Below are 5,449 nucleotides of genomic sequence, written 5' to 3' on the forward strand. Positions count from 1 at the left end.
AATTAAGCATACATTACTAAGCCCCCCTGTAAATGACTTTCCTAGCTGGTTTGTACTTACAGTTCCAGTGTTTCAGCAACTTATAAAAAGTTTTCCGAAGATGGCCGCCGGCTCTTTTCCCGTCGCTTGCTGTAGCCCGAAGTGCGCGCTCCCGAGACGCTACCAGCTGTGTCTCCCTGACAACCAGACGCCCCGCAGCCGCCGACCGGACCCCAGGATTGAACGCCGCCGACCAGTCACCCACCGCCAGGCAGCAGGTAACCGGCGCTAGCCCCCGGCTTCCCCGCGCTACCCCCGGCTTCCCCGCGCTAGCCTCCGGCTCCCCAGCGGTAGGCCCCGGCTCCCCAGCGGTAGGCCCCGGCTCCCCAGCGGTAGGCCCCGGGGCCCAGCGGTAGGCTCCAGGGCCCAGCGGTAGGTCTCGGGGCCCAGCGGTAGGCTCCGGGGCCCAGCGGTAGGTCTCGGGGCCCAGCGGTAGGCCCCGGGGCCCAGCGGTAGGCCCCGGCTCCCCAGCGGTAGGCCCCGGGGCCCAGCGGTAGGCCCCGGGGCCCGGTGGTAGGCTCCGGGGCCCAGCGGTAGGCTCCGGGGCCACAGCGGTAAGCTCCGGGGCCACAGCGGCAGTCAGTCACACGTCACCCCCGTCAGTCCGTCACACATCACTTACCTGGGCGGCTGGGCTGGGCGGCTTGGCTGGGCTGGGCTGCTGGGCTGGGCTTCTCGGCTGGGCGGCTCCAGTTTCTGCACCTTCCTCTAACAGAGGATGGTAGCAGAATGGCCGCTCCAGCGCGCTCCCGAGAAGATACAGCTCGTCTGCGCATGCGCAGAAGAGCTGTAGCGGCGAGCACACTGAAGCGGCTCGTGCTCAGAGCAGAAGACCGGACTGCGCAAGCGCGTCTAAAAAAGCAAGCCGCCAGCGAATTTAGGCGGAACCATGGAGACGAGGACGCTAGCAACGGAGCAGGTAAGTGAATAACTTCTGTATGGCTCATAATTAATGCACGATGTATATTACAAAGTGCATTAATATGGCCATACAGAAGTGCTGAACCCCACTTGATTTCGCAAGACAACCCCTTTAAGGGAGAAGGTTAATGGAATGGAGGTCACAAATGTGTAAAAGCTCCTGAAGAAATACAGAAGGATGTCTGTAAGAGAGATGCTGAAGCTGCCATCATTCAAGCAGGTGAGGCAATGACTGAGCCAAGGGAAAAGATTAAGGCGCAATAAAACAGAGAGGGCTGGCAACTTGTGAGTGATGGCCGTCAGATGATGGAGAAGAAAGCCATGTCTGCTGAAGATGCAGAAGAGTGTGACCTGCTGGAGCAGATGGAGAGAGAAATAACTGACCAGTATGGTGCTGGAGCAGATGGAGAGAGAAATGGCTGACCAGTATGGTGCTGGAGCAGATGGAGAGCGAAATGGCTGACCAGTATGGTGCTGGAGCAGATGGAGAGCGAAATGGCTGACCAGTATGGTGCTGGAGCAGATGGAGAGCGAAATGGCTGACCAGTATGGTGCTGGAGCAGATGGAGAGCGAAATGGCTGACCAGTATGGTGCTGGAGCAGATGGAGAGAGATGGCCGACCAGTATGGTGCTGGTGCAGATGGAGAGAGAAATGGCTGACCAGTATGGTGCTGGAGCAGATGGAGAGCGAAATGGCTGACCAGTGTGGTGCTGGAGCAGATGGAGAGAGATGGCCGACCAGTATGGTGCTGGAGCAGATGGAGAGAGAAATAGCTGACCAGTATGGTGCTGGAGCAGATGGAGAGAGATAGCCGACCAGTGTGGTGCTGGAGCAGATGGAGAGAGAAATGGCTGACCAGTGTGGTGCTGGAGCAGATGGAGAGAGAAATGGCTGACCAGTGTGGTGCTGGAGCAGATGGAGAGAGATAGCCGACCAGTGTGGTGCTGGAGCAGATGGAGAGAGATGGCCGACCAGTATGGTGCTGGAGCAGATGGAGAGAGAAATGGCTGACCAGTGTGGTGCTGGAGCAGATGGGGAGAGAAATGGCTGACCAGTGTGGTGCTGGAGCAGAAGCTCCTGAAAGCATAAGCAAAGCCCTTGTCTTGAATGTACTAGAAGGAAAAGTGAAGATGTAGTTTGAGAATGAGTTGCCAGTCCCAGGGAATGCCGAGCGGCACTGGGAAGCTAACCCACAAGCTATGAGGGCGCAGTGTGAGAGAGATGTGCAAAGACGTGATAAGGCTGAAGACTTGAAGAGACAGCTTATCAGACAAATGAAAGAAAATGGTGCAGTACAACATAGACCCCTTGTTGGCATTTAGCAGGTATTTGATCCTGGGGGGTCTAAGTTGCTTGAGAAAAGACTGATGGTCTTTGTCATGGGGAGGGGGATATGTGACAGTGCAGTAGCAAGAGTGGCCTGTAGGGGGCCTCTGAGCACAGTCACTGTGTTTGGTTTAGGTAACCTGAACCTGTAAGGGTGTGGCTACACAATTTAAATTTCTCCTCCCTCACAAACTCGGGGTCCTTGAAGCCTGTGGAGCTTAGTTTCATGAAGGTCTGTGGGGGTCTGAGGTCTATGTAGATCTGGTGCTGGTCTGTGAGGGACCTGGAAGCACGGAGCGAACAAGGGGTAGTTGGCCCCTCCCTCATAGCCAGTCGGGGTGAATTCACCTTCTTGGAAGGTCCACTGGAAGAAGCTGTACACGTTGCTGTGTGCACTGTGACAGACAACAGTGTGAAGTTGCATATGATATGCTGTACTGTGTGTAGACTGAATACGTTGCTATGCTGAAATAAACGCTGGAGGAACCAGCATTGGGACTTTATCCTGTGTTTCTGGACATCATTGCGGTGCTGCCACCCCTGGGCAGGGGCAAGTAAGCAGGAGATCCCGGGCAAGTAACCCCAACTTGCCACAGTGGATAATCCGCATGCAGATCTGTAGCGCAGCACACTGCAAAAGTGCTGGAGATGTATGAGGGTCAGCCATGGATTCTTCTGCAAATACATGACGGGTTTTTCAGCAGAGAAGTCCAACATGCGAACGTACCGTGAGCCGGTATTTATTTGCAGAAATGCCACATGAACACAATCCGTTATTTTCCGTGAGGTAATATCTACTCGGGATTTTTCTCTTGCAACGATAGTGCGGATATAAAAACCACCGCTATTAGGCCTCCTTCCCACGAACGGATTTACGCCACGTAAATTCGCGGCAAAAATCTGCTGCATTGCCCCCTGCTATTAGGTTCTATTGAACCTAATAGCTCAATGCTCATGATGCGGAATTCCACCGCGGAATTTCGCACCGTGAAATCTCTTGTCCTCACCCGCAGCATGCTCTATTTGCCGCGGGTGTACGCGCTGACGGCTTCCATTGCAGTCAATGGAAGCCGTCCGTTCACGCTATCTCCCGCTGTAACACAGCGGAAGATAGCGTGAAAACGCTTTCCCGCCTACCGCCGCCGCGTCATATGACGCGGCCGGCGCGTCACGTGACACGGCCGGCTGCGTCATGTGACGCGGTGGGCGTGTCACATGACGCGACGGCGGTGGGCGGGGAAGCGTCTTCACGCTATCTTCCGCTGGTAAGTATGGGGTCTCTGGGGGGCGCCGTGACAGGCTTCACTGCGGAATATTCCGCTGCGGAGCCCGTCACGCTCGTGTGAAGCCGGCTTTATTTTGTAAGGGTGTGTGAAAAATGCATGTGATGTAATTTTTTTTCCATTATAAGTATTGATAAAACATGCAATTTTCTCCTTGTGTGTGAAAACCGCATGTACAGCTGTGCAGTTTTTTTTTGCAAAACAAATTGCAATTGCAGAAAAATCGTAGGTTTACAAGTGCGATATTTTCTTAGGGCAATGTTGCATTTGCTTATGTAAACACACCCTTAGGGCTCTTTCACATGGGTATTGCGATTTTTCTTTTTTTCGGCTGCGAAAACAAGAGGCAGCCACGTTTTCTTGACTGTTCAGACGGCCAGGTGCGGCCTGTATACACCGCAGCCCCAAATACCATCGGTCAAGGGGAGAGAGTTCAGCTCTGCTAAACTCCCTTTCCTCACCCTCTCTGCCCCTTGCTGGCTGCCGCCAAAGGGATGGGGCGGGAGCTTAGCAGAGCTAGTCGTACTACATTCTCTCCCCTCCCTCACCATCCTATGGGAGCTGCTGGCAAGGGAAGGGACTTTAGCGGTGCGAGTTGCTGCTACACTCACTCCCCCTTCACTTTTCTAATGGTTCTCTAAAGCTCCCGTAGGAGTCTATGGGAACGGCCGGCGTATACCAGCAAAAGAAAGGACAAGGCCTATCTTTTCCATCTGGCGTAAAACCAGAATGTGCTATAAGTTATGCACCTGAAACTGGCCCATCTGAACAAACACATTGGCATCCCATGCCTCAGATGGTCACGGTTTTCAGCTGGCATTTTATCGTGGCAAAATCGCCATGATAAAACCCTCATATAGAACAAGTCTCAGTGTCTTACATTTAGGCCGCCTCAGACTAGACCAGGCAGCAAGAACAGTTTGAATCTGACTAAAGGCTCATATCCACAGCTTCTTTCACTGTGTATTACGCATAGGCTGGGAATGGAGTCGATGAAAGTCAATGGACTTTAATTAATCCATGCAAATGTGCGTGAACACGGTGCGTATTGATACACACAAGAAATAGATCGCAGCATGCTCTATTTCTCTGCGTACCACGCAGCGTGAGCCCTACACATTTGTATAGGCTACATATGATATACTGTCCATACACAATACAGCCATGAGCTGTACACTCTCAGCCGTATGCCGTCTCTGCTAGTGAAACGGTACAGGGAGACCCACAACATTTTACACATACACTAATGGACAGGAGCCCTTAGGGCAGCTACATACAAGCATGTGCGCAAAAATGCACACGTTAGCGCAACATATTTGTGCCATGAACATTGGTGCGTCTTTGTACATTTTATTGTGCTTTCTGCACTAGCTGGGCCATTTCACATAGTCGCGGGACATAGTTGTGCTCCAAGTTAAATGGAAATGTAGCTTAATTAGTTTCCAATGTCTTCTCTTTCCCACAAGATTGTGCAGCGTATGGCGCACCCGCCCCTCCCCCCAGACACCTATGGGGCTCTTGGTGCACACTAATATAGAGCATGCTGCACAGTAATAAGAATGAACCCATTGAAATCACTGCATTCTATCCTCTGCGCAGATATGTGCTCAAACACGCTTGTGTGCAGCTGCCTTAAGGGTTCGCTTCCAGGTAGCCGAAAATATTGTGTTATATCCAGAATGGGTATTCCATCTAATTCTGCGCCATAACCAAAATGGAAAACCTATCAAAATCTGCGCCATAGGTGCAGACATAGACAAGGCTTTTGTTCTAGATCCGCACTTCACACTACTTTTTACAGGCTGGTACGATTGATGGCAAAATTCTTCTTTTTAGGTTTTTCCACTTTTTCACAATAAAAACCCTCTTTTGGATTTT

The sequence above is a fragment of the Eleutherodactylus coqui genome, chromosome 8, assembly GCF_035609145.1.
Source record: "Eleutherodactylus coqui strain aEleCoq1 chromosome 8, aEleCoq1.hap1, whole genome shotgun sequence".
NCBI lineage: Eukaryota > Metazoa > Chordata > Amphibia > Anura > Eleutherodactylidae > Eleutherodactylus > Eleutherodactylus coqui.